The sequence below is a fragment of the Manacus candei genome, unplaced genomic scaffold, assembly GCF_025592945.1.
Source record: "Manacus candei isolate 608988 ecotype Guabito, Panama unplaced genomic scaffold, ASM2559294v1 h1tg000093l, whole genome shotgun sequence".
Classification (NCBI taxonomy): Eukaryota; Metazoa; Chordata; class Aves; order Passeriformes; family Pipridae; genus Manacus; species Manacus candei.
The window spans coordinates 3277230-3296058 of record NW_026138141.1 but is presented as its reverse complement, the minus strand read 5'-3'; the positions used below and the strand labels follow the sequence as shown (position 1 = coordinate 3296058).

The 18829-nt window shown below is 33.8% G+C and overlaps 1 protein-coding gene across 22 annotated transcripts in view; it reads right to left on the bottom strand.

Moving 5' to 3' along the window:
• Positions 1-18829, bottom strand: part of PTPRD (protein tyrosine phosphatase receptor type D) — a 1149573-nt gene that overhangs the window by 434056 nt on the left and 696688 nt on the right. For all 22 annotated transcript variants that reach the window (XM_051768182.1, XM_051768181.1, XM_051768187.1 and 19 more), the window contains one exon: positions 2339-2382. The gene's annotated coding sequence lies outside the window, so the exon portion shown is untranslated. The remainder of the gene's footprint in view (positions 1-2338; positions 2383-18829) is intronic.

Below are 18829 nucleotides of genomic sequence, written 5' to 3'. Positions count from 1 at the left end.
TGGTCTGTTTTCTTTCTTACCTGTAATGTTTTCCCCACTGTACTATTGTCTGAAAACATCTTAGTGAGGAATATCTAAGAAAAAAATGCTGACATTTCTTTAAGTATCATATGGTTTAGCATAGCCCCTTCCATTGATGGCTGCACAAAACTGTACTTGCTATGATTATGCAACATGATTTACCTAAGCAAAGATGAATATTGTTGGAATTTCATACCGAACAACAAGGTTTATAGAGTTCTGGTATTGCCACTCTCATTTAACAAAAGATTGAGAATGAAACAAATGATAAAATTACATAAAAACAGGGAAGCAAGAAAGAGGCTAAGGAATGTATCTGGTAGCTTATTTAAGTCACTAGTTATATTTTTATGTGTTGCTTTCCAATTGATAGCATATTCTATAAACTGTACCATAAAAGCAAGAAAGGCCAAAGATTTTTATAATACAATAGCTCCCCTGGGGTATCAAGTGGCTAATAATAGAATTTTGGGAAGTGTAAGAACAGCACAAATATATAGTGTTACTACCCCTGGGCATGTATCCACATGCCTGCTCCTTAGGGGGTTTCTGAGGCCAGAGGGAGTATCAATGTATTTACAGCTTAATGGAATTTTTCTTCCACTTTTTCATTTTTTCTAGTTTTCTGTTGAGTCTATGGTAAATATGAATCCCAAATAAGTTTTTGGAAGACCTTTTATATCTTTCCTATAAACTGTGTTTATTCTGAACTTTGTATTTGTTGTTTTCACTTTTCAGACTATAGTTTTTGTACTGGAATAAAGAATGAATGATAAGCTTTTTCTTTTGCTTTCTACACATCAGACATGATTTTATAAACCTCTGCATGATCTTGTCTTGTTTTATCTCTGTTCCGGGTTGAAGAATGCTAGATATATAGCTATTATATATATAAATAATGTATATATATATATATATATACACTCACACACGTATATATATGCTCTCTCTCTATAGTACATATAGTGTGTATATATGTACTGTATATATAGTATGTGTAGTCTTGCATTAACTGACTTATTATTTTTGATCATCCTTTTTGTCCTGCTCCTCATCTTGCCCGATTTATTTGCTGTATATACTTTTACTTTATTTACTTTATATATTTACTTTATATATTTTCTTTATTTGCTTTATATATTTTGCTGTATTTACCTTTGAGATAAACTATCTAACTCTGGATGAAAATTAACCAATTTCAGAATATGAGAGCTTGTGATATTGGAACTGTTTTTCTCAGGGAGTACAACTTCACATGTCCTGCATGCTGAATTTCACCTGAAAGTTTATGATCCATTCACAGGATTATCTTAGGACTCTTCTACCTTTTTCAACAAATAATTCCATAATTTCACCTCTCTAAATAGCTTAATAACCCAAGGTAAACATGTGATATTATTTTCACCATGTTTTTCAGCTCTGCTATCAATGTTTTAAACTTAATAGCTTAATGTATGAAACTTGAAGGTTCCTCTTGAATGCAGAAATAATTTAGCTTTCACAATATGACCAACACCCTCAAATTTCTTATACATTATAATATATATATAATATGTAAAATGTATTCTAAATTACCAAACTGCCTGTACATATATAAAATAATCACAAATTTGCTTTACTAATCTTATTGCTTTACTAATCTTAAATTCTTTCTCACTATGGATTTATCTACTTCAATTAATACCCTGCCTTACTCATTAAAAATAGATTGGTCAGGTCACATGAGCCTGACCATCGTATTAACTTATACAAAGTACGTAGAAAGAGTACTAAAAGTTTGACACACCTTTTTCATACAGCTCTAGCTAGCAGTATACTTTCTTACAAGAATCAGTGTATTGCTTTCCAGTCTTACTCTGCCTTTATAGGTGAGTACTATTCATTGTACAGAGACCAGCGTGAGATGTCACATAAAAGAGAAGTCTGGAAGTGCTCAGTATCCTTTCTTGTCACTGTTGCTAATCATTAAACACATTGAGTAAATTTCTATTTAATTTGTAGCACAACTTAAGAATTACCCATTAGCAGTCAGATTTTATTTTTGTCTAAAATTGTGAAATCTGAACTATGATCTCACTTCTTCACCTTAGGATATATCTATGTATTTATTATACAATCTACTGATTCAAGGATTATACTCTGTTTCCAAACCAGAAGAAATCTGAATTTCAAAACGAATACATTTTACAAGATGCAATAAGTATTGTTAAGTAGAAAGAAGTTTGTGGTTTACAACACAAAATAAACCATAAGAATTCATAGGCTTTTTAGAAATAGAAAATTAACACTTAGAAAATGAGTATATGTGAAATCTTACTTTGAATCTTTGTAGATTTTGCTGCTGTCCACTGAATTTCTCACCTAAGGAAAAAAGAAAGAAACAAAATAAAACTTTGTGAAATGAATTATAAATTATTTAGTTAAAGAATTTATGTTACAAATTGTCACAAGCAAGATTCATTTTTACTTTTCAATTCTGAATCCAAGTGAAGAGAGCATCCTGTGTATTGAATACTTAATACTTAACAGTAAAAAAGTTCTATACAATTTAAAATACACATGCTTTCTCAGGCTTCAGTCTATGTAACAGTATATCCATATAATACAAAAGGCAAAAAATTGTCCGTCAAATTATAAAAATGTAAAAACTCAATCTTCTTCAGTGCATTGAAATGGATATTAATTTTCATTGTGGGAAAAGAAATAATTTTAAAAGATTTGATGCTTAGAACATATTTGCACTATATTTGTTTTTTTGCATGCAATCAATAAATATTTTCAAATTGAGAAAATGCAAACATAAGAACCCAATTCAATACTCAGCTAACTTACACAGACTCCCTCTATGAGTTCTAAAGGCAACTCTAAAGGGGAATTTACTTTTAAAAGGTGCTGCACTTTTCTATTAAGCAGAAATATTTTCTTCCAGGGGATCTAACAATGACAAAGGATTTATCAGGTTCAAGACATAGAGACAAAATATCTTCAGTTTGAATTTGTGTTCTGAACCGCAGTTGAAGATTTTAAAATTAGCATTCTTTTTTTATTTAATTGAAAGACAATCACAGAGCTATTCTCCACAATTTCTGACAGAGAAATAGAAGTAGTACTTTTGTGTGGGTGTTGTGGTTTAGGAATATACTCCCCAATTCAGTGGCCCCACCAAGACTCTCCCAAACCAGATACTTTCTTGCTCCCTGCCCCACCCTCTGCCTTCCCACTGTGGCGGGATGGAGTTGAGAATTGGAGACAAAAAAGGTGAAGATCACAGGTTGAGATAAGAACAATTTACTAGAAACAGCAATGAGATGAGAAAACAAACAGTAGAAGCAACAGTATTAAAAACAAAAGTATACAAAAGAAACGATGATTCACATGCAAAAATGCTCACTTCAGACCCCCAGACAATGAAAAATGGCAGACAATGCCACCATATTTTTCGACTGTAAGCCACACCCTTCTTCTTGGAAGCCAGAGAGTCCCTTCCCCTCAACAATGATGTGAGGTGGTATAGAATAACCTCCAAGTCCTGGCCAAAACTAGGGCAGTGGGTTTGCAAGTAGCACAGGCAGATTCTTATATTACTTGGAAATCTCTCCTAGATTATATTTTTCACAGGAAAAGGTTCACTTATCCTCAATTTTCTATCAAAACTTTTAGTGTTTTCTTAGTCAAAATAACCTGGGTGGAGAGGAGAGCTGCTACTTTAATACTGCTGTTCCTGAACACAGTTCTGGAGCAATCATATACCTTGACTGAACAACTCTACTTCATACATGTTTCAAAAAAACAGGTAGACAGTTACAGTTTTCCTTAGCAAACATCAACACATTTCAGATTCTAACAATTAAAGTCACGTTATAGGAACCTGGTCAGTGTATATTAAAGCCTGTGCAGAGAAGTGAAACTTTTGTTACTGCAGAAGGCCTCTAATACCTGTATGTTTATGTCCAACATGGGTCAAGGAAGTCTTCCTGCCTTCCCTGTTTCCACTTTCCTGTCTTACAGGAGTGGAGGATGGAGGATGGGCTGGCTTAGGTACACCACATCCTCCAGGACCTTGGGCTGGAACCTTGCCCATAGTTGGGAAACAGTGGGTAGATCTTATGTGCACCATGCTGACTTCTCCCATATTCTCCCTACACTGCTGGCCAAAGAAGAAGAATGAACAGAAGAGATATGGCTAAAGCCAATTTTTATTCAGTTTATGGGACTGTGGCAGCAGACACAAAAATGAAAGGAAGGTAATCCAAATCCAAGCATCTGTTCTCTGTGCAGCAGATGCCTCAGGGCCCAAGAAGAGACACTACAACAATCAACACATTTTTCTGGTGTGGTTTTTTTTTGTTTGTTTGTTTTTGGTTTTTTTTTTTTGGTTTGTTGTTTTTTTGGTTTTTTTTGGTTTTTTTTTAGTTTTTTTTTAGTTTTTTTTTGTACTGTTATTTTTGATGGAGACTTCTGTGCCAGGCTAAGCTAAACAGAACAGCTCTATTGCTGGTTCATTTTAATCTGCCTTTGAATCTTGCTCTACTTTTATGTCTCCACAGTAGTTTTACTGTATTTTTGGAGATATCTAAGGGAACAATATTCTAAACTGGTTCTAACAGTTTATCATGAAATATTTTGTCAGGTTTCTTATATTTGGTTTTGGGTTTTTTGATGGAAAATCATTAGGAGGTGCATGAAATCCTTAAAGACAGAAAGTTGTTTTTCACAGAAATGCGTTGATGCTTGCCAGAGAAAACAACTTTTGGTCATGGTGAAACTGTGAATTCATGTAAAAGAGAAGAGTCAAAAAGTTAACACCATACCGGTGTAATTTTTTTTTTTTTGTTGTATACTATCTATTCAGGAAGTATGTCACCATGGCTCTAGATTTCATTACAGTTCCCACCCTCTTGCCACCTGCTTCCAGTTGCTTTAGCAAAGTGTGCAATAAAGAGTAGCTTCCATTTATAAAGATAAAAAATTAGATTAATAAGTGGGTTTTACTCTAGCTCCTTTCACCTGTAATTTCAACAAAAGACACAAAAAAGTCAACTTCCCAAATACCTCCTTCCCCCTAAACTAAAGGGAAGATTTTGAAAATACTTAAATGAATGAGTAATTTTTCACATGTGAATAGTCAAAGTGAAGCTCTACTGACAGGGTAAGAGACATAAATTATACATGATTTAGTTCCTTCAGTAAGCATTGAATGCAAGTGACCAACTGAGTGTTAAATATATTGAGCAAAGGAATGTCACTATGCTCTAAGGCAATTTAGGACATTTATTTCCAAAAACATAACAATAAATAATACAAGTGTATTTAAAAAATAGTTCAAAGGAAAGGTATATTTTTAGAAAGTAAATTACATATTCTGTCATTCCATAAATAAAGTATCTAATGGGCAATTTTTATTATACTTGGGAGCTTAAGTGTAATTAAGATAAATGAAGAATTGTCTCTCTGCTACTGGAGAATTTTCTGTTCTGTTTGTCAAAATAGTTTAAAACCATCAGTTCAATTTTTCTTGAGGACATCCACTGCTGAAGAGACACGGTTAAAATTTGCCTTTTGGATGTTAACTTTTTATGAAGTTCTCCCAGTAAAATGATATAATGAGTTCTGTTTATTATTCATCAGTCTTTGCTGTCTCTTGATCTCAAATTTGAATAATTTTTTCCCTCTCTCTAGTCAGGGGAACTACCACTTAAAAATTCTTAGTTGGCTTTGGAGCAGGTTGGTGTTTCCACTACTTTCCTTTTTTTTTTTTTTCTAGGCAGACACTGTCTTCAGCATCCAGTCACCTGGCCCTCTTCAGCAGACCTCCTAACCCACTTTTTTTTCCTCTGGCTTTCAGTGGCAATCTTCCACATAAAAACTGATACTCTAAAATTTTCCATCAATCTTTGTTATTTTTATTTATTACTGAAAAAGCCTAAATATGCAGTTTCTCTTCAAGGAATAACTTACTCAGAAGCACTGCAGCAAAGTAGTGACAATCCTGCTAATTTAAATGCTATTGTATCTTTTGCACCTTTTACATGTGGGTCCATTCACCATCAGTAAAATGTATTCTCTGAGTCAAAAGTAAGGACTATAGGATCATATCTTTAATTTTCATGGTATGTACTAATTAGGGAATCAAGTAACTGACTTTTTTTACTATTTCTGCAGAACAAACAAAATTTACCATTACAGTGAGGGCTAGTACAAGATAAATGCACCACACATTTAGCACACAATCTTTCTCAACAGTGATATTATGAAACATTTATGAGCACTGAAGTCTATACACATCAACAAGCCTGATAAAATTGAGAAGAGCTCCTTACTTATGCAAAAATAAGCAGATGCTTAAGTGTTTGCAGGAGCAAGTTTTAGTTTCTCTCCATGTGTATTGGACAGATCCTCTGCACAGGAATGAACTTCAGTCAATAAAATGATTAACAACAGCAACACACACTGCAATAAAGTGTATCCACTCCAGAAAAATTAATTTAAGTAATATTAGTTGTGGTCTTACTGGTGACATGTGAAACCTTAAATCTCTTAAGATATATTACAGTATAGAACAATGTTTGCAAGTATTTTACATCAACCAGTTGTTTTCCTATCTTGTGTCGGACATGTCAAGACTTTTCCACTTAGTTAAAGTTTATTATTTTGATTAATTTCCCCTCCAAAAATGTATTGCCCATGTTTTCCATTTAAAAATATATTTTCAGTCATGTGTAAGTTTTAAATATTTTTGCATTTCCTATTGTGTTATTTTTTCTGACTAATTTCCAGTGTTTTGATCTTCCCCAAGTCCAGCTATAATAAATAAGAAATCTCAGAACTACTTTTGAATATTCTCTTCAAATTTGCAAAATTATTTATAACTGACGATACATACATAAGTAAATCTCTGTATTCTGATTTAATAGTCTATCTTGACATCATCATATTCATGATGCTAGAATTTCAGTATTCATCTTTCCTTTGCAAACTCATTAACTGCTTTTTAAAATATCAATTACAATATTCAGCATTTTTCTGTTATCATAGAGAAGTCATAGGAGTGGTTCAAAAATTTACTGAATGCAATGGATATTTTTTCCTGGGCCTCAAGATGGGATTTGAATCAGGTCCTTAATTAGCATCAGAAATTAATCTTAAAAGAATTTTTTATTTTACACCCATACCAGAAATTTCTGTCTGAATAGTAGTTCTCAGATCATTCCATTATCAAAGCCTAAACCCATTGTACATGTTTTTCTCAAAATAAATAAATTGTTAATTCATCCAATAAAATTTTTTCTTTTTTTCTTCAAAGATAAGTTAATGAAAATAAATTTTTAATGTGGTGTCTTACTCATTTCTGTAGGTGATACTTGAACTTCTCTGCCATTTTGCAGCACTTGTATCTTTGTCTAACTCTTTTGATAAATTCCCATTTATTTGTGTCTTAACCAGTCTTTATAGCCAGAGAAGGGCTGACACATTATCATTTGCTCATTTCTCTTTAAAAAGTTGATATGCAAATTTGCAGTTTTGGTATTCTGAAGGTAAATTCAATGTGAAGGGCTTACAAAAAGAACACAGGTAGTAGTAGGTTCCATGGTAATAATATATATTAAATTCTGACTTCAATTTCTTCATGAAGAATTCCTGATGTCAGATTTCACAATATATTGACTTGTTCTCCCTATTATCTAAAGATTGTAAACCTGAGAATATATTAGTATGTGTGCATGTTTTTTTGTGCTTTTATGCAAAGATATACTTGCAGGTTCATCTGAAAAATGTGACTTCCTGTGAGAACATGACTTTAGGACATAATCAGGTATATTAACACCATATACATATACAGAACTACCATACCAGAAATCACATTCTTGTCTGATGCGCTAACAGAATTTTCATACCTCAAAAAGAATAGAATACAAAACGGACACAAGTAACTCAAGGATGATAATATTGCTAATTGATAATTTATTTCACTACATTTTGTCGTACATTTTCTTATTCAAACAAATGTGCTATTTTCAATTAAGAGACATTTTTAGGTTTTAAGTTGTTTAGGGTTTTTGTTGCTGTTTTAATGTGCTATGAGGCTATTTTATGATCAAGAGGACCTTGTTTTTAATAAGCTGCAATTGAGTTTAGTTAAGTGGAAATACACTGTGGGAAGTGGAGAAATTTTGAAACATGCCCATGATAACAATAAGCAATGTCCTCTGTGTCTAGTTGCTGATGCAGAAAGGATATGTAGAAAAGACTGCATATACACTTTTACAATGTGTATATTATATAAAAGAAAATAATTTGTAGGTAAGATTTGGATCAGATCAGTGCTTCATGATGAGATAAGATGAATAATATTGCTTAGCTTGTGGGCAAGTCCTAAGACATAGAATTCAAGACTGGTCTGCAAAACACTTTGAAAAGTTACTGTGTTTGTGAGTCAGATTACTTATATTCCTACAAACACAAGCTTCCTCTGAGCATGTAAAATTATTTTTTTTTGCTTAAAAAACCCCATATGGACACTAGTAAGGCTGTGTAAACAAAACTCAGCACTAAAAATTGAAAATAGGACAAAGTTCATATCCAAGGCAGACCATTAAACTGTGGGCAGGGTGGAAGGAAGGGAGGAAAAGAGAGAGAGAGATGGTTTGTTATTGCAATGGAATAAGGAAACAGGTAGTAACGACCAGAAAACCAGAAGACACAAACAGAACTAGCAAGCTCTGTAATCATTCACATTGCTTTACTTTTCTGCTTTCTTTTTCTCATTTGAATTCTATGGTATACACAAAGATGTTTTTACACAATGTAGGTTATCCTCCTTAAGAATGAAATGTGGGATCATATTTCTTTAAATATTCAAATATGGAGTCCAGAAGGCTCTTTAAACAGAAAAAATGAAATTGAATAATCCCTATATATTGAGGTAGTTGTAGAAAATGAAATTTATACAATATGCTAACACACAGAGGAACCACTGCTAGATAATAATCCACCACAAGATATGCCACACTACAGAAATATTACTCTAATCGAATGACAAATAAAGGGGATATTTTTCATAATAGACTGTGTATGATTTTAGCTGATACTTCTGTACCAATGGATAAGTAAATGGGATACATATGAATGAGAATAAAATAGCAGTGCAGACTTTCTACTCCCTTCAGGGTCAAAGTATTTTCTCTTCAAAGATTCCAGTCAAAGAATATGTAGGCCTTTATTTTCAAAACTATATAAAATCTTGCTGAGGCAGGATACAAGAAGTTTGATGGATGAACACAATGATTTTTGTACATGTATAGTACTAATAAAAGTTTCTGAAATAGCAGCTGCATACAAGCATGTAAACAGAAGTAGAAGAATAACATTAAATTACAGTTCTACCATCTTAATTTTCATAACTCTCAAGCCGCGACATACTGCATAGATCTAGAGCACTACTATGCAATATTGATTTCTGCCATTTATCTGAAACGAGGAATAAGTGAAACACTGAATATCATTAAAGTTAATAAGGGAATCATCTTAGTTGTTCTCAAGAGGTAATTTTAAACAGAAAAAAACTCAAAACTGAGTTTATATTCAGAGTTGCTAGGGAATTAAATGAGACTGTTGCCAAGGTGAAATAATACCTGAAAATTCCTGACATACATCATCCAAAGGTTTCTGTAGTCTGATCTTCCATTTTGACTCAGTGTTACCAGTGGTCTGAATAAACACTTACTGTTGCTAAGGACTGATGTTGTTGCCAGGTGAAAATGGCCTATATTAACCTGCCACAAATATCTAAATATGTTGATAGAAGTATGCTGATAAAGAATAGGAGAAACATGTCTTGGAAAATTGGATGATCTCTTATTTCTTGTCCACAATGTAACAGTAAAGTGACTTTTCTTAGTCACTGTGCACATGAACTCTAACCCATAAAAGTGTCAATAAAGTACCTGACAATAATGATGGTAGTCTTAAATGAATGTTGTGTTCTATAGGATATAAATCTTAATCATGCATTCAGTATAACCTATAAAATTGTTACTGAGGGGAGCTAACTGAAGTCAGACAGCCCTTTGTGTAATTCAGATTAGTAAAGACATATGATCACTACTCCTTTATCTTTCAAATGGATTCTGTCACGCTGTCCTTTAACGTTATGAAATTTGAGTACCATTATCTCAAAAGCAACTAAGAATATGCTTCAAGTAAAACAATGAAATAGATACTTTCAATGTAAATGAGCAGGTTCTTTAATTGCTGTGTGTCAGCACACGTATGTAACAGGCATCTTTCTTAGATGTTGGTTAAATTGCAGTCTAATGCCTTTTTGAAAATTTGCATAGTATTGCCAATAATACTTTATAGTATAATCTTGCTTGTAAAACCTTGTCATTCTTAGTCATTTCAGGAAGTAGCTCCTTTTTTATAAATCAAAAAGAGATAAGAGACCAGCAGAAACCATTAGACAAAAATATTCACACAGAAGAGCTTGAAAAACAGTTGCAGTATCCTTTCTTGATAAAAACTATTACAGCACACTACATGCATATAGTTCTTGCTTTCATTTGTCAGTATTAAGTACAAAGCACTGACCTGTCCTATGCTACAGAAAAATCTATTATAATGGACGAAATTATACATTTAGAGAAAATTAGTTTACACAATGGAATGGAACGGTGAAGTTACAGTGTTCAGCAGCAAAGTTTTCACCCTCTTTAGAACCCTTCCTAGAAGCTGTTTAACCATCTTTTACATCTTACAAGGCAGCTTTGTTCTTGGTTTTGCTGGGCTTTAAAGAGACTTGTAAAAAGTCACTAAAGAGTGTGATCTCTACAAAACATCTGTCTGCTGTTCTACCCAAACTCAGAACTCTTGATGTCACAAAGGTTAAGAAAGCACGAATGCTCTTGTGTTGTGGAAGCTTATGTCTCTATGCTTAGCTTTGACTGACACATCATTTCTTCTCTGGACCCCAATCTATTTTCTGCCTCACTAAACTTACAAAACTCTGCATAAATTTTCCTTCTCAGCTTGTTCTGTAATCCTATGAACACACTGTCTTCCTGTTCATTCCTTCAGTCAGTAAGTGCCAGCTGTTGGGTCCTGGAAACAGTTTTATTTATGTGAAGTAAAAAAGTGCAGAAAAAAAAAAGTAGTTGATCAGAAAGCTGTGAGAATAACAAAAACTTTGTGATTGCACTGAAATATTGAATCAGAATGTTTAAGTCAAGTAAAAGAAAATTATGGTTTCCATCAATCAACATATAAATGAACTTAGACTAGATACATTTTCCATGGAAAGATAAAACTCTGGGTGATTTCAGTCTATAAACTAATCCCTTTTTGATTGTTCTGTTATGCATGAAACAGAGGTCATGCTGTGAAATGAAAAAAAAACTGGAATGAACATAAATTAATTATCCTAATATATTCTGCCATATTGCATCTGTCAAAAATGTCCTCATTTTTAATGGGAAACATGCAACACCCCATGCATACCCTATCCATATTTTTACAAGTTATAAAACATTTGCATTTTCAATATCCAGAATGGAAGTATTTATAATATTGTAGCTGAAGCTAATTAATATGTGCATGTATAATTAAACATAAGTAACTCTTTGCATGAATTACAATGGTTTCCAGGAGGCACTGCCTCCAGAGTGACAGAGGAAGCTGCCTTCCTCTGAAGGTGCAATGGGACAGAGGTACAGCTTCACATGGATCTGCAGTCCCTGCTGTAGAACTTGAAGGTACATGAATACCTACAGTCTGGAAGGGAGTGACAATACTTGGTAGCAATACATTAATGTCCTGCCTTGCTGATGAGGCACATACTCCTTGCCCTTCCCTGGAAGAAAGAGAAAGACAGCAAGTCTCACCAACATACACAGCAGCTGTGGTATCTCCTTATCAAAAGTCTTTGCATTTGCAGAGTTTGCATAGGTCAAGAAAGTATCAGAAATGACAGCTTCTTAGAGAGTCTATCATATTGTACCTGTTTTGGTAAGAAACAATATTTTTATAGTGCTCTCTTGTACAAAAGGTGTCACCTTTCTCATTCAAGATAGACTGGTTTTCCCGTGTGACAACTCTGAAGTGGCTAAGAGTGGTCTACACCTCACCTCACCATGAGTTGTCCAGCCCCTGCTATCTGCTGATTGGAGTAAAGAAAACCTGCTTGCCTTTTTTAGGCATAGGATATGAAATCTCAGAGTTCACCCCTGTCATGATTTGTGTTTGACCTGTCACTATTTATCAGGACCAGAGACTTGAAGCTGATTTGATAAGGCTCAAAGGATAGCTTTATTCTTGAAAAGACCGATCCACTTTTTCCTCACTAGTTTTCCTGGGAACAGCTAATGCTTGAGCAAAGAACAGAAGTGATGCATGTAGCTAAGCAGACAGAAGAATCCAGAAAGACTTTTGAATTGCTAGGAGGTCGTGTGTACTTGTTTTGGAGACCTAGGCATTTACACATGTCCGAACAGAAGGCACATTTTCTGTGCCATAAGGCAAGAGTTCCCCAGTTCCAGTAAACTGGACCACTTCAGGTAACACCTTGAAATTCTTGTAATATTTGGAGTTGAGAGATATGTGATTGTTATTTTATTTTCCAATCCATAAAGTCTAGTGGTAACTCCCTACTTATTTCTCTTGCTCTCAGAAATGATGAGGGAAAAACAGTTGGGAAGAATAACACAGGCCTTCTGTGTTGGCTTTTAGAGATCAATGGGAGAGAGAAGTGCTGGTTTAAACTCAAGATAGCTGTGGCTTACCGTGAGAAAAATAAGCAAACTTAGAGCATTCCTGCTGTGTCCCTCTGTCTTTAATCTGTGTGCCGTTATACATTATGCCTTTGTGATATGTAAAAGAATAGGAGGCTTAATTCAATTTAAATGTACTGCAGTGATTAGTTGTTGTGGTTGTTTATAGTGCTAATAGTAACACTACAATATAGGAGCTCTGAATAAAAATATTACAATGAATTCACGAGTCTGATAAGTACCAGAGATCCTAACAGATACAATATAATGATAAAATGCCTGGAATAATATTATGTTATGGATAATTTTAGTATTTCTGTGAAAAATAGAAGAATTTACTATGGTGTACATATATTAGTATTCATAAGTAAATTTTAGTGTAATTTTAGAATTTGCTGATTAGAGGAACAAACAGAAGTACTATTTACTGAAAAAATTGCTAAGCAAGAGCCACTAATGAAACAAACACCTTTGCATCTGTTTTGTTTGCTTACTGGTGAGGCTTGGGTAATGGGATACAAAAAGATAGTAAAGTCTACTTCTTTCAGTCTCTGACCTATGCGAAGACCTAAGAAGGCTCTTGCAAGTAGTCAGAATAAATATGTAATGCCACAAGTGCTGAGCTAATTAGGAAAGCTCGTGATTTCTTATAGGAGTTAATCAGTTCTTCTACATGGGCCAATAATTTTTTCCATGTTTTCTGGAACTATGAACCTTAGTTGAATCTCTGAAATGCATGTGGAAATATGGAAACTTCCTTTTTTTGGTACTTGCTTCTCCGCACAGCTGCTTTTCAAGCTTCTTGCTCTATTCTTTGGAAATCCTTTGAAAATAATCATCTCAACAAACTTAAAGAAAGACTGATAAACTTGGTAAATCAGTACTGCACCAAATAACATTCTGAAATGTTAATATACTCTGAGATAACTGGATACTACATATCATCCTATGAAGAAAGAGGCAAATCACATGTAAATCCTAAGATCTTCACCTTCTATTACTCATAATTTCCTGATAAAAAATCATGTAGCACACTGCATTTGCAATGAAGATTCAGAGAAATTGCTCCATTCTTACAAATCTTTTACGTAGAGTATGGAAATAAGATAGAGTCATGATGTTTATATGAGAAGTCTTAGGGGAAAGATGACGCATCATCACAGAAAATGGTTTTCCAGCTATGTCCTCCATCTTCAAAATATAAAATTTTACTCTCCTCCCTCCCTCCCTTTTATCTGTCTTCCCACTTTCAAGGTAATGGTGGAGGAGCTCTGTTATACTCTAGAAAGATAACAAGGGGATATTATAGAGAGAATGATGGAGAGGTTTGTTGTATTCTTTTCTGAAAACGCTATGTTAGTACACATATGGTCCTTTCTTCATTCTTCTGTCTCAGAGTAAACTATTAAGTTCTGACAAGACATATGCATATCTAATGCATTTCCATGAACATAAAAAATATGTATTTATGATCAAATAAATCAACAGTCTTATGGAATGATAAATATTCCTTAGTAGGTGGAGATGGAGTTCAGAGAGATCTCATTATAACCAGAACAAAGTCACACCAAAACAAAGTTTCCAGCCCCAAGGGAAACAACGAAAATGAGCAAGAAATTTGAAAGACATAAAGTGAAGAAACTTCTGATTTTATGAAATAAGTCCTGAGTATAATACAGTAATTAAATATACGTATTTACAATACACAACCAGAATTGTTACACAAACATACAGCATTTGGCAGATCATGAGGCTTTTGAAGTGTTGGTTTTAATTTATTATATCAAATATCATGTCTAAAAATGTAACTGGCTTTCCAAGAAAACCTTTTTATAGGTTTATAGGCAATATCTATGTAATAAAGCCCCCCTAACACTGTATTTTACTTTAATTCACTGAATAGTTTTTCATGAAAACAGTCAAAAATGTACTTTTGCAGCAGGAATTAATGAAATTGGCTCAGTCACAGCAATGACATAAGCAGCAACTATTGTTTTCTGATTTCCATAAGAGTAGTGAAAAAGCCATAACAGAAGAATTCTAAACGACTGCTTTTCCCTTTCTGATTTTAAAACCTAGTGTCATCTAGAACTGCTGTGTCCCTCTGCTCAAATTTATGTAAATGATTCCTTCTTGTAAGGAGAAAAATGTTTCTATGTTGAACTTCCAGACAACCATCCTCATTTTCTCTTATTTCCTTTCCTACCACAGAATTTTACACTCAATTTATCAGGCAATTAAAACTCAAATCAACAGTCACATAGCAATTATGCTATAAGGGGAATATATTGCAAACAAAGGTTTGATTAACTCCTCAACATGGCAGTAAAAACTGTAGCTGGAGTCTGTGTATCAACCCAATAACAAAACAAAGCACTTTAACTGCTCTCTCTGAGGAACAGAGTAAAGGATGGGATGTAATGGGAGTAATGATAAAATATGGGATAGGTAATAGGTAACCAATTTCAAACTTTGTGACTAAAAACAACTGCTGCCTTGTATCTGGTTGGGGTTTTTTAATTCACCATAAAATTATTTGATCTTACATAGCTTCTTAAGAAGAGTTTCGTACATTACAGATTCACCACTGACACTGGCAGATATTTTCTGTTCATAGTTTCAAAGAAGTGCATAAGGTAAAGGAAGCTTTAACTTCTAGAGAGGATTCCGGTTCAGACTAATTTCTTAGACAAAATATTTGTGCTCTTCTTCTGGATAGACATATTCAGGAAGTTCCACCTAAATATGAGGATGAACTTTATTGCGCAGATGATTGCACACCAAAATAGATTGCTCAGAGAGGTTGTGGTATCTCCTTCACTGGATACATTCTAGAACCATCTGGTCACAATCCTGTGCCATGTGCTCTAGAATGACCCTGCTTGAGCAGGGGAGTTGGACCAGATAACCTACAGCTGTCCCTTTCAACCTGACCCACCCTGTGAGTCTGGGATACTGAAAATTTGATATCCAGGTTGGTAGTTTGGCTTTTCTTATGATGACCTCATCACTCTGAAAATTAGCACCAGCCTTCAAAGTACTGCATATCTCACTGAATAGAATATGGCCCTCTATGAATTTCTCATATAACTTTTATTTCATAATTCCTTTCGAGATGCTTTCCTGGCTAGGAACCCAAAAACCCACATCTAGATTTTGTGGATTTTGCCTCGTGTGGAACAGGTGTTCAGAAAAAATGGGAGAGGATCTAATCTAAGCATTGTTTTTTGACACAAGTTGTGCAAGTATGTCCGAAAACTGAATATCAATGTTTAGTCTGATTACTCAGCAAATTATTTGAATATCAGGAACTTTAGGTCTATTGTGACTGAAACGATAATGAAACTTCTTATTTACAAGTACAAATCTATGCAGTTCATACTTCTAAAATTTTTTCTTTACAAAGCAACTCTGTTCTATGACTAGGAACGAATCATGAGTTGTCAAAAGAACTCTTGAACAAAGCTGAATGGTGTCTGCTCTCCCCTTTAAACAAATAACTTTACCCTTCATAGATTAGCATTTTCTGGAAGAAATAAGGCCCTAACCAAACTCATGATTGGAAATGAAGATCGTTGCTTGACTTCAGAGTTTTACATAAATCTTCAGAGATCAACAAATACCAGGAAATAAATTTTGTATGAAGGAAGAGAACAGAGATTGAATGCACATAGAGGAGGGAAGAAGCAAGAATAAAACTAAAGGCATGTGAAGAGAAGTCAGAAAGTGGGAAGAAGGAAAACATATTTACAGAGAGAAACTGAATAAAAAAGAGAGGCACTTGGAAAGACAAAGGAAAAAGAGAAAAGGAAAAAAATGAAAGAAAGAGAAAAAAATAACTAGAAACATGGAAGAAACTGAAGAAAGATAAAGCAATAAAACATTCTTAAAATGTATGACTCCTTTACATATACACTGGATAAATTTGAAACAAGGAAAAAAGATCAAGAGAAAGATAAGAAAGAGAAAGAACACTTTGAACTGAAAAAAGAGGAAAGAATAGAAAATTAAAATTCAACTGAAGATGAACTTTAATAACAAAAATATTACAGTGAATCTGTGCATTTTTTGATTTTGGAAATGGAGATAGTTGTTTCAAATTAAATAAAATGAAAGCACAAATGCAGTCAAATAACTAATACTTAAATCTATCGGAGTTATTTAGCAAGCTATGTCTCACATAGCACAACACACCTATTAAATAAGAATTTGTGCTCAATGAGTAAAAGGTTTCCTGGATTACAAAGAGAAAATATTTCCTATTGTACTATTAGTCTCTAATACTAGCCTCCACCCCTAGCACCTAATAGAGATTCCCCCTTCCCTCATGTCAAATGCTGTTTGTTTTCCAAAGTCTTTTTTTTGTCCTACTTCTTCAAAAACAAGGTATTACAGGGGTTTATCCTGGTACCTGACCTGCTCTACATCTCTGTCAGTGACCTGGAGCAGGAGATGGAGGGCACATGCATCAAGACTGCAGAATGACCAGTCAACAGAATATTATGCTCAAGGTACCATATCTCACTATCTCTCTCTGCTTTTCTATGAAGTTATTGCTTTATGATTCATAGGCTGTTTCTCAATTTTATCTTCATAAACTTTTGTTGTGTTTGTATATTATAGGTAGAATTCTCATTTGGAAGAGTTTATTAAGTTAATGACTGTTCAGTAAAGGCCTTGACAAGTGAGCAGTATATTTCACATCAGTCCATTTTGATATTCCAGTTTATCAGTGTGGCTTTCAGTATTTTATTTTTTCACAATTAAATCTCTGTCTGAATTAGCAGGGTTATTTCTTTGCTTCAGCTGATTAGTAAGATTTATACAAAAATTGAAAAAGTAATTTTCTTAATTCAGAGATGCCAGCTTGTCAGAACCTAAATCAAGGTGTTTCTTTTAAAGCTCATCTTTTATCAGGAAGTTCTCTGTTTTACTGTTTATTTACTCTTCCCTTTTCTCCAGAAGTATGGTAATACACAATTATGATTAAGTAACAAAAACTTCGCTCTCTTATCCTTACTTTAAGTTGTGAGTTTGGTTTTTGTTGTTGTTGCTGTTGTTGTTTGTTTGTTTGTTCTTTTAATTTTCCCATTTTCTCCACTTAAAAATAAATAACCTCTCAAGTCACATTATGAGTCCAGGAGTTTCTAAGATTTCAAATGAATTCCTGTGGTTTTTTTCATTATTACCGTAGCCAAATTCATAAGGGCCTAGAAATAAATTCAAAATATATTCACTTTCCATCAAAGGAAAATTAAGCAACAGCAGATTTTTTTGTAGCATTTTACAGATGCTTTTGTCCCTTTAAGACTAAAGATTGAGAAATTATACATCTGCAGTGTAAAAATCCATAAACTGTATTCTAAATGAAACAATTAAGAAGTCTGTAATACTAGATCTGAAAGTGAATGGTTAGTTGAAATAAAACCTTGTCTTTCACATTCATACAGAAATTAGAGCCTGAAAACTGTCATTTTGTCATTAATCCCTGAAATCAACAACTGTGTCCGAAGGACTGAAACCTAGTTTCAAATAAATCAACTAGAAAGTACTTAACACCTAAAACTCCCAGTGGCATCTATGACAGCATGATTCTACCTTGAAATTATAATATATATATATCCTTATCCCTATTCTGTCACTGTGTTTGTATTAAAGAAATTTTCCCAAACATACTCAAGCAAGTGTCTAAAATGAGTTCCATGAATCCTCATTTACTGCTGCTTAAGTAGTCAAAAACGGACCATTTGCATGTATATTGCTACAGTTTTAGGAAAATCTATAATTGAAAATCTAGGTGAAGCCTTCTCTTGACACTGAAACTCAGTCTAGTTATACGCTGCTGAAGAACAGAGTATTAAGTTCCTGAAAACAGGTGTTTAAGTTCACTTTGTTAGTTTTCACAATGATTGAGTCAGTGAAAGCAGAACAGATTTCCTAGAATTTCTTTGGAAATTCTATATAATGGTTTGAGACCTTAAAAAGTACCTATTCACCTCCTTAACGGGATACCCATAACTTTGTGATGGAAGACCAAGCACAAAGGT